We start from the raw sequence: 11,655 nt of genomic DNA on the forward strand, positions 1-11,655 counted from the left end.
GATTTGTGCAGTATTTACAGGATGAAATTTGTAATAGAAAACCTAACTAAAATGTAATGGAAGCTTTTATTTTTTTCTCTTTTAAGCTTATTATAACTGGATGAAATTTGCTATGTCATTGAAAAGAATTATACACACATGTAGGCTTCATAAAAACTTGAAAACATGATGTTACATTTCTATCAGAGCAGTACTTTGGTTAGAATACACTTTGATTCTAGTAAGACTGACTTTCTTTCATGAGCACATACTCCATGGAGTTTGGAAAATATATCTAATTTAGAGGATTATTACAAGGAGATGTCAGCCCACAAATTAATATCCATTACTGGTCATCTGAGTGGTGATAATGGATGTTCACGGTGGTTTTATTTTATATTCTTAAGAAAATATTTTTTAAAATACCTAGTGAACTATGTAAAACTATTTTAGCTTCAGAAATTTTTTAACAAAATTTCTGGCAGTAATTTTTAAAACACTGAAAATATGTTTATTCAGAGCCTCTTTTTAATGAAGTTGAAGCCATTAAGTGATTGGAAAAGCCTGAACATGCTGCACAGTTTCTGGTGATATAAATGATTATTAATATGCATTCTTCCTAATACAAAAGGATTCTGCAGCTAATTTTATTAATTATACTATTTTTAGAATTCTGACAACATAGGTTTATAAAGAAGCTAATATTTCAAGGTAAAATTTTGTTCAGTAGCCTTATTTCCCACTTTTGGTAACTAAGCTACTGAGCAAACAGACAAAAAAATAACATGTTGACAGGAAAGCTATTTTTGCTTGGCTGCAATTGCCCAGAGCTTGTATTTCAACTTTTTTTTCCTCTCAGGGAGTTGCTGCTAATGTGACAATCAATCCATCCATGTTTCTGGTTATTAAAGGACAACCTGACAGTCCTTTTAATCAATCACCTTGCTGTGCCAAGAAGTGGTAGAAATATTAAGGGGAGAGGTGAAAAATTACCATAAATCTGAGGTCAGTAATACTCTTTGCAAAGGGAACCACCCTAGGAATCTATAACCTAAGGTGAGTTTTTATGGTTTCCTTCAATTTTTCTTTATTCTGAAACAACCTTGAGAAAATACCAGATAATTTAGGCAGGGCAGGATGCAATAGCCCATTACTTCAGAATTCTTAGGGTGGAGCCACATTCCTTCAAGGTAATACATTTTATTTGTACTACTTACCATAGTTTAACCTTAATCAGAGTCTAGATAACCTCCTAACCTGTAATTTTTTCAAGAAATTGAGGTGTGTGTGTGTGTGTGTGTGTGTGTGTGTGTGATTTAAAGCAACTCCTGTCTTGTCAGGGAAGTAGATTGTCTTTTGACTCTTTCATTTGTTCAGAATCCTAATCAAGGACTCATATTGAGAAAGCTACATGCTTTTGTTTGGTGGTCACAACCACCCCCTTAATCATCCGCAGAGAGCTTTATCCATGACAACCTTCAACACACAGTTCTCACTGTACTCATCCTGGTTTTCTCCATGTCACACATACAACCCATTTCTATTTCTACTTTGGGGTCTTTGCTTTTGCCATTCCCCTCGTTTTGCAATTGCCCGGACCCTTTTACTCATTACTATGGAGAACACAACCTGTCCATCAGCTTCCTCTGATAATATCACAGCCTTCTCTACCCTCACAATAAGTTTTTTTCTGATCTAAATCCAATTGCACTCGGTTTAAGAAATGATTATATAATGACTTATCTAAGTTTTTAATGATGTTATGTCTATCAGTTTGTGTTGCAAGATTATAAATTTGGAACTGAGGATTATATCCCTCCAACATATATCAGAAAGTTAGGGGCCCTGGGGTGCCTTATTGACTGATTTCTGCCAGTCACTTGATAACACAAGATCAATCTCTTTTCACTATGTAAGATTACACATTTCACTGAAGTGAAAATGCTTTCCTTCTATATGGCAGACAAGTTTTAAAATATATATATATATATATTTTAGACATATCCCATGTAAGATCATTTTGTCATGTTTACTTGTATTATTTTTGTTTGCTACTATTGTTGATTCCCTAATATTCCCTAGACTGCCCTGTTTTGATTATTTAAAATTCCTATTCACTGTTGGTATACAGCCATTGCAGTGATTGGAGGGAACATCATAACTTGATCTTTGCTGCTTTTACTAAAAAAACAAACAACAACAACAACAACAACAACAACAAAGTCTACATTGCTTATGGATAACAAGTTGGGATAAGGGGAGCTTCTTTGCTTTAAATTTTTTTTTTTTAAAGATTTTTATTTATTTGTTAGAGAGAGAGAGAGAGATACAGAGCACAAGCACAAGCAGACAGAGTGGCAGGCTAGAGGCAGAGGGAGAAGCAGGCTCCCTGACAAGCAAGGAGCCCGATGTGGGACTCGATCCCAGGACGCTGGGATCATGACCTGAGCCGAAGGCAGCCGCTTAACCAACTGAGCCACCCAGGCGTCCCTGCTTTAATTTTTATATTCACAATTTATCCCTTCTTTTTCATATTGTTTGTCCTTATCAGGTCTCTCATTACATGCAGTAGAAAAATGGGTAAAAATGATCCTTTAATACAAAACTGTTTTCTATCAGGAACATTCTACTTCAAGATACCATAATACGGTGAGAAGTCTATTTAAATATACAATTCCCCTTCCTGTCTGAGTAACATTCTTTTAATATAAGATTATGATTTGCTTTTTATAAAATCAGAATTTTTCTAGTATTTAAAAATGGAAATAGGTAAATTACAGCTACAAACACAAAGCCACCCCAAATGTTGTCATTCTTGGGCCAAAGTATAAATATTCCATATTGCAGTTTTTAGAAAATAAATAGCTGTTAAAAGTAATTGTTTCCTAAGTACAACTGAGCGCATTACTGAGAGTAGATACTAAAACATGTGGTGGGTCAAAAGCCTTGTTTTCGTATAAGACACCCACTTAACATATCTGGATGTCTAGATTGATTGACAGCAAGTTGGTATGTGAAGGGACAAGGAAAGCTCATACGGTTAGGAAAATAATACTGCTACTACCTTCAAACAAAACAGTATTTGAGCAGAATGAGTTCTTGGGACTGATTAGGAATTAGTGCAAATAAATAGAAAAACTCTTCAGACAATTAAGATGTAATTAGGCTTTTCATCACCTCGCTACACTGATGTTCTTGTCCTTATTAACTTTGCCCCCCTCTGACTCCTCACAGTAGTACTAAATATGCTTTTCCTGCTTCAGACTCAATACCACAGCGGTTCTCAGAAGCCTGACAGGCAGGCTCTCCTTGTCCATGTCCTCGGGTTAGAATAAGCTTAAGAACCCATCACTGAACTCATGACCCAGTCCTGTTGCAGAGGTCCAGCAGTTCTCTTATTTCTAGGCTGCTTTAAGATCTGCTTCTTCATCCCTTTCTTTCTCAAATATATTGTTTACTTCCCCATCAGATTATTTCTCCTTTTAATTTTTTTCCTGTGTCAAAATTCCAACAGATAATTAAGTTCTTCTCTAGTTCTGAAGCACTGCTCTGCAGCCATTTTTTAAATCTTTATTCCTGAAGTTGGGATTTTATCACTTGGGGCAGATCTGTTTACTATAGTTTTAGGTACAAATTACGTGGATGGCTTGTTTTTAGGTTCTGCCTTCCTGATTTAACCCCTATCCTGGAATGATGGCTGAGACCCTGAGTTGATTTGTTCTGTGTGATGATGTGGCTCCCTGTGGATTATAATACTCTCTTTTTTTAAAAAAGATTTTATTTATTTGAGAGAGAGAGAGAGCAAGTAAACACGGGAGGGGAGAAGGTCAGAGGGAGAAGACTCCCCACGGAGCTGGGAGCCAGTTACGGGACTTGATCCTAGGACTCAACCCTGAGACTCTGGGATCATGACCCGAGCCAAAGGCAGTTGCTTAACCAACTGAGCCATCCAGGTGCCGTATAGAAAACTATCTAATTTGATCACATTTTCTAATTGTCAGTAGTCTAGTACCAGAACATTGGTAGTTAAGTAACAAGCTATAGAGAGGACTGTCTTGAGTGTATTAAACATTTTCCTATATAAGTTAATAGAATAAAATTTTCTTTAATGACTGAAGCAACTGCTTCTCCATCCTATTATCTTTAGGGCATCTCTTTGAAGATTTAACTATCCCAGTAAGTGATACAAACTTTTCACTCAACAATGCAAGGTCATGGATCTTCTGACCCTTAGAACTGCAAACACATATCTCTGAAGTTATTTTCTCACAAGATTAATAGGAAACAATCACAAGATATATCAATTTGTCTCTCATGGAAGAGAAATTTAATTGTTTTGTGTAAGTTTATGTAAATTTAGTCACATAGTCACATTCATGTATGCTCCTCTGATAATGCTTATTCAATATTAAATCATTTCATCTTTCTTCTATATTGGTACAGAGGAATCTGCTGCTGACGGGATTGCTTATTTGACCAATTCTTACCTATATCTTAGAAATTTTTAAAAATTTCCTAATTTAATGAAACCATAAAAATATATGAATTTTTGTTAATTTGTATTTTTTAAGGAAATATATATTGAGTGCTCAATAAATAGTATCCCTTTCCCATTCATCTTATTGTATTTGCTTATTCTTATCATGAAAAAACATTTTCTACACAAATAGTTTCTCTTTAGAGAAAACTGGAATATATTATATCCAGAATAAGGTGACCTTAGGTTTAGGACATCAAGCTTTAAGAGGAAAAATGCCAAACTAGAATTGTTGTTTTTTCCCTAATTAATATTGAAAGTTGAGAAAGCCTTGCCTTCTGGCCCTAAATATATATGAACTTTAACTTTAATTAAATATTCAACTCCAGCTGTCTTCTCTGAGAAGGCTTCCCAGTTCACCAGAAACCACTATTCCTTAGCTTTTAAAAGACCTTTTTGTCTCAATCTCTTATCTGGCATTAATTTTAGGAAGACCTCACATTATTTCTCAAGTATATGTTATCTCCCAAGTGAGAATATAACCACCTTAAAGTAAGGCTTTGTCCAGTGCTTGTCAGTATTTCACAAAGCCTTACACAGGATAGGTAAACTTAAACATCTTCTGAAAACACCAACTTTAAATCCATTTACTTCCATAACCTTCCTCTTTTGTACTACATTTTACCTCTGGATTGATGATCTGTTTGCAGAAAGCTTTTCAGACATTCACTGTTATCTTACTGACTGGTCTTTTTCCGAGTCCAACACAGAGGAGAACACTATCCCGAGATGTATGTGAAATCATTTGTTGTCAAATCCTTTCACAGGTAAAAGGAAATGTAAGAGTTTGAAATAAGAGGATTATTGGATATCTTTTCAGCAGAATGTTAGAGCCTCTGAACTTTATCTGATTCAATAGCATATTCAGGATTGTCTTCTTTCAGCTATTTTACAACTCTGTAGAGATAAAAGCTAAATTTTAAAGAACTGATGGCAATGCAAACCTGTTCTGCTCAGTGGCAGAACAACTCATCCTCCTGTGTAAAAAGCCAGTTTTGCAGCCATTTGCAAATTCATTTCAGTAATCCTGGTCTATAAACGTATCTATTCTTTGGATTCTCCATTGAACCAGTTAGAACATCTGTCTGGTTTCCTCATTTAATTATCGAGTTAAATCGTATCTTTGATATATTTTAGATTTATAGGAGTCATTATTTTACATTGTTCAAAATCGTGATCAAAATCATGATTTTACTTTGCTTTGGAAATTGTGTTTTCAAAATACTGAGGTTTCCTAAAAAGTGCATGCTGCCTGCAGAGTGGAGCATCTCAGTAAAAAACAACAAAAACCCTGGTTATTACTTCAAATATATTTTTAATCATAGTTCTTGTGTTTTTTTAGTTTATTCATGATGTCCCTCACTCTTGGTAGAAATATGAAGGTGAAGTCATTTAATTCAGTAAATCCTTCGATCTCTATAGCAGCTATGGAAAGAATTGTGGGAAGAGTTTAAAGGAACTAATATTTAAGCTTTGCGCAGTGGCAGTATCGTAGCCAATGAGGTTTATCCGAGGCGCGATTATTGCTAAAGGAACTAATATTTCATAAATCATTAGCAGGAAACCATTTTAGTACCAGATTTCCTGGAGGATTTCTTAATTTTAATCATCCATTTTGCCTTTTAGCTAGTGTCTAGATGTCCTCTTATCATGAGTAGTTTAAAAGCATTACTAACTTCTTGTTCTTTTTAAAGCGAAATTAAGTGGCACAAATGAAAATAACAAAAGATAACACTTTCTTAACCAGGTATTCAAAATGCCCCTCTCATTTAAGATGGTATCTTTAGGGGCGCCTGGGTGGCTCAGTTGGTTGGACGACTGCCTTCGGTTCAGGTCATGATCCTGGAGTCGGGATCGAGTCCCACATCGGGCTCCCTGCTCCATGGGGAGTCTGCTTCTCTCTCTGACCTTCTCATCACTCATGTTCTCTCTCACTGTCTCTCTCTCAAATAAATAAATAAAATCTTTAAAAAAATGGTATCTTTAACCATCATAAACTACATACTATACATGGCCACCCTAAATGTTCTCTTCCTACATGTTGTAATTTATTTTCTAGTACGACTCTTCATTCTCTTTTTTTCTTCCTTAATTTCATTAGGATCCAGTTTTACTTAGCCTTTCTAGTTCAGTTCAAGTGACACTTTCTCTTACCTGATTTAATCTATTTCAGACCTGAACCCATAGAAAACTGTTGGCAAATTCAGTCTCATGCCTAGTCTTTCTGCCCCAATTCAGCTACATAGGAATTGGCCCTGAACTTGGAACTCTTCCTTCCCAAGAGATAGGGAGATCACACAGCCTGTGCCAGGTTTATCACCAGTGTGGGAATAGTTCTCTCTGCTTTATGCTCAATAAATATTCTGTTGTCTCTGCTTAAAGCATGTGTGTCATATGACACCTGTCCAATTCCAAGGTTAAATTTGCCCTCCATGACGAGGTGACAGGGTCCCTGTACTATGGCACAGGAAGGATGTATATAGGCAAAATATTCTATGTTGGCTTTTGGGAAAGACCCACGACTGAAACTGATCTTGCTTTTTATCTTCTCTATGTGAGTAAAACATTGTTCCATCTAGTACTTGACTGACTACGTTCTTGTCTTCAATACCAACATGCAGTGGGCAGAAATGTTTGGACTACTATTCTTGGTATTGTGATCATCTTTGCTATCCCCCAAGTAGTCAAAGTTCTCCTATGGTATATGTAACTGGTGTACACTGCCCTGCTCTCTTAGGATTGATAAATGGTATGTGGTAATCTCAACAAAAACTATGTGTGATTTTCCTATATTATTAACTGCACACAGCATAACAAGCCAACTCGGGAAATCCTAATACAGGGTCTGGTTAAAATAACTGCTTAATAATAGAAATATTCCACTACATAATTTAATTATAGAATTCCTATACTCTAAGAAACGACTAGTAAAAATAACCTTAGCAGAAGAAATTATAATAGATTATTTTAAAATAAATGGCATCCTTACTAGGAAATCAGTGGACTTCCAGTAATTAATCCACCTTACATAAGAATTCTTTTACCATTACAATACTGTGTTCAAAAATAAACACAATTTATTTTCCATTTCACAATATGGCACTTCAATTCACCCAGAGTCACAAATCTAAAGATGAGGAGTTATCCCTAAATCATTCTTTTATCTTAATAACCTTCATCATTCCCATCAAAAGACCCTATGAAATGTTCTACCTCTGAAATAAAACTAGAATATAAATATTTCTCAGGGCCTCCACTGCTAACATCCTTGTCTATATTACTATTAATTATCTCTTGAAATAATGCAAAGTCTTATATTTGGTCCCACTAATTCTCTATATTGCTATTTTTATTTATTTTTCCTAAAGCAGACATAGCACTATAATATATATCATGTGTTTCCCTACATCCCTAAATCTGCAATGACATTCAATGTTCTTGCTATGATCTATAAATCTCCATACAACAGTGATCCTGGTTAATTCTTGGACTTCAATGCCAAGATATTATCTTCTCACTCACTGTGCTTCATACTCCCTGATGATTTTGTATACTTCAAGCTTGAAAGATAGATGTGTACTAAATAAGCATTGTATGTGTAACTATATAACTTCTCTCTGTGATCATCAGTATTCTGCAGAATTTCCTATCTAGCTCTCCTTGGTGAGGCATAAACACATTATGTATTTAGGTAGCATATCAACACTACACTTTCAACATATATTTCCTTCATCTCATAATCTGAACATTCGCAAGCTTCTTGGGGAATTAGGTTTTAGAGTGATGAAGTTGTTTAATTTCCCTGTATTCAAAGAAAAGTTTGAGTTTTGGCTCTTTAAAATCAAACATATTTCTTTGTTCATTCAAAACTTTACCAATAAATTGGACACATGTAAATAAAAAAAATCTTTAAAATATATTTTGTGAGTATATGCAGAGCTCTTATAAATCAGATCATGGCCTCCAAATACTTCTTTGAGGTGTTTCTTTGCTCCAAAATGAGGATATGTATGAAAGTCATACATAAATAGTTACAGTAGTATTACCCTTGTATTTAAAAATTATAATGAAATATATTTGAATGTTATGGTATACTGGGATGTCAACAGAGTAATTTGGCCTGCAGTTGGTGTTGTCAGAGTACCAAGGCTGGTTCTTGGTTCTGTCACTCCTAATTATGTGTGTGACTTTGAGCAATTGTCTTAACAACTATGAGCCTCAGTTTTTTATCTGGAGAGTGGTAATGACAATTTTTGTTTGTTTGTTTGTTTCCTGTAGGCCTCTTAGTTAAGATAACACCTTAGATTAATGCCTTGTTTATATTGTGTGTCCAATATTCGGGGGTTTGTTAACTGTTATTTTTTTTAATACTTACCATGTAACCTAGGATGGAAAAATAAACTAGCAACTGAAAAATAGGAGACATTTCCATTATTGCCAATATTTGATTTTTCAGTTTCAGAGAGGTTTTCTTTCTTTCAAGAATGCGCCATTTGGAATGAGGTAATAATTGTTAAATATGACCTTCACTTGGTCATAGGAGAGCAGGTAGTTTAATTTTAATAGAACAGGTAAGCTATGGCAGCAGCTTGAAGGTAGCAACTTGAAGACCAGGAATTTGAAGCAGCTGAAAAACAAGTTTAAAAAAAAAAAACAAAAAAAAAACAAAAAACCAGTTGTGGGAGACGCCATCACACAAAATGTGGATGGACTTTTTTCTTACAGTGACATAATATGAAGGTCTACAACATGACTAAAAACCATATTTGTCCTTCAAAGAGCAATAAAAATAGACAATAAAAATAACTTTACCTACAAGAAAATTTTCCACGTGATGCAAAGAATAGACAAGAGTTTTCTTATTTAAAAAACTGAAAAGGAGTGCCTGGGTGGCTCATTTGGTTAAGTGTCTGCCTTTGGCTCAGGTCATGATCACAGGGTTCTGGGATGGAACTCCACATTAAGCCTGACCATAAGCCTCCCTACTCAGCAGGGAATCTGCTTCTCCTTTCCTTCTGACCCTCCCCCAATGCTCATGCTTTTGTGTTCTGGCTCTCTCTCTCTTCTAAAAAACCAAAACCAAAACCAAAACCAAAAACAAAAAACAACAACAACAACAAAAAAAACCTAAAACAAAAATAAAAATAAAAATTAAAAAACCTGAAGAATACAAAAAAAAAAGTCAAGAATCTAAGCAATTATACATTTGTATATGGAAAAAAACTAAACCAGTGAAATAGAGAAAAACCAACATGGCTATGTGTCTTTGAGCTTTCTTGAACTTTTACTTAGATTTGCTTTTTCCCCCAAAGAGATTTCCTTCATTCTCTTGTGTGTCTCTTTAGAACTTCCTGGAATTTTATTACAAAAATATATTTATAGTCTAATGATTTTAGTTAAGTTGCTAGATACTGACCATGGAAGCAACAAAATTTGACAACTAAGTATACTATATAGTTTAACGTAATTTGAAATAAAGAAAATACAATCCATTTACAAATATTTGCATGACTACTACTAGTTTTTTTTGGACTACTAGTTTAGCCAGAAATTAGTATTCACTAAAATAATACCGAATATCTTATTAGATACTTAGAGCTGTAAAACTATTATTAGATTTTACAGCGTTTACTTTTGTTTTCTTCATTTTATCTTCCCATCTGTACATAGTCATCTTTTGCCCCCTGAGTTTTTGCTCAGCCCTTAGAAAAGGAGCCTGTGTTAAGGTACAAGGGAGGGTAGTTCTTTCTCCAGGAGGAAGTCATTTATTTGACTGAGAGAACAGAGTTTTAGCCTCTAGCTAAAACTCTATAACTCATCTACCTCTCTTTATATTTATTGTTGCCTAATAAACTCCTCACACTTAGTGACTTCAAACTACACTGCGTTATTATGTGTGCGGTTGTGTTGTCACAGTTTGTATCTGCTTTCAAGGACTTGGGCATCCAGCCAGAAAGGCCCAGTGACTTGGATGCATAGAACCTGTTTTGCTCATGTGTTGGTGCCTGCGAGAGAATGACTTGAAAGCTGAGTTCAGCTGGCACCATGAACTAGAGTGTTAACTATACTTAGACTATGTGGTTTGGGCTTCTCACACCATGTTGGCTACAGTGTAGCTGGGATTTTTTTTTTTTTTTTTTTTTTAAGTAATCTCTACACCCAACACGGAGCTCCAACTCAGAACCCTGAGAATAAGAGGTCTCATGCTCTATGGGCTAAGCCAGCCAAGTGGCCCAGAATAGCTAGAATTCTTACAAGTGATCTCAGGACACTGAAAGTGAGTTTCTGGTGAGCAAAAGTGTAGCTGACCAGCCTTTTATAATGTATTATCTAACAGTCGAAGAAGTCCTAAAACATCTCCTAATCCAAGAGAAAGAAACCTAGGCTGTATTTGTTGCTGGGCAAAGTGTCAAAAATGTTGCTGCCATGTTTTAAGATCTATCTTAAAGTACAATGTATCAAATTATAAACTTTCTGCTCTTCTTCCTGATGATGGTATGTATAGGTTCAGTGCACAGGTACAGGTATGTGCCCTTCACTTGTAAGACATTAACATTCTCATTGGCTTTTTCTATGCTGCACTCAAAGAATCTGAATCAGGGCATATGCTCAATGGAAGTAGCCAGGTGAATGCCTGTGTTAAGATCCAGTATTCTCCAAGAGTGAATATTTTTTTAAAGAATTTATTTATTCATCTGAGACAGATCTGAGAGAGAGAGAGAGAGAGATCACGCATGAGTTGGGGTGGGGTGCGGAGGGAGCAGCAAAGGGAGAAGGAGAAGCAGAGTGGGGCTCAATCCCACGACGCAGAGACCATGACCTGAGCCAAAGGCAGACACTAAATCATCTGAGCCATCCACATAAGAGTGAATTTTAAGGTCTAGTTTGTCGATAGGAAATGAGAAGTAGTAAAAAGTCAAACTTTGTTTTTGTCTGAGTCATATTTTTCTATTAAGCTTCACCAGCAATAAAACTGAAATTGTAATTTAATGAAACTATTTATGGGATTACCCTCAAATTGCCTTTTTTTTTTTCTTTTTAACATATTTTTCCCTCTGGACCTCATGTACAGAGGCCTGAAAACTGTATTTTGTAGGCTCCCCTGCCAGTTGGATTCTGTTTAGCTTCTGCCAACAGGG

The 11,655-nt window shown here is 35.5% G+C and overlaps 1 pseudogene; it reads left to right on the forward strand.

The window, feature by feature from the left end:
- Positions 1-5,985: 5,985 nt before the first annotated feature.
- On the forward strand, positions 5,986-6,117 carry LOC116589506 (annotated as a pseudogene).
- Positions 6,118-11,655: the final 5,538 nt, after the last annotated feature.

Source organism: Mustela erminea, chromosome 4 (genome assembly GCF_009829155.1).
Source record: "Mustela erminea isolate mMusErm1 chromosome 4, mMusErm1.Pri, whole genome shotgun sequence".
Taxonomy (NCBI): Eukaryota; Metazoa; Chordata; class Mammalia; order Carnivora; family Mustelidae; genus Mustela; species Mustela erminea.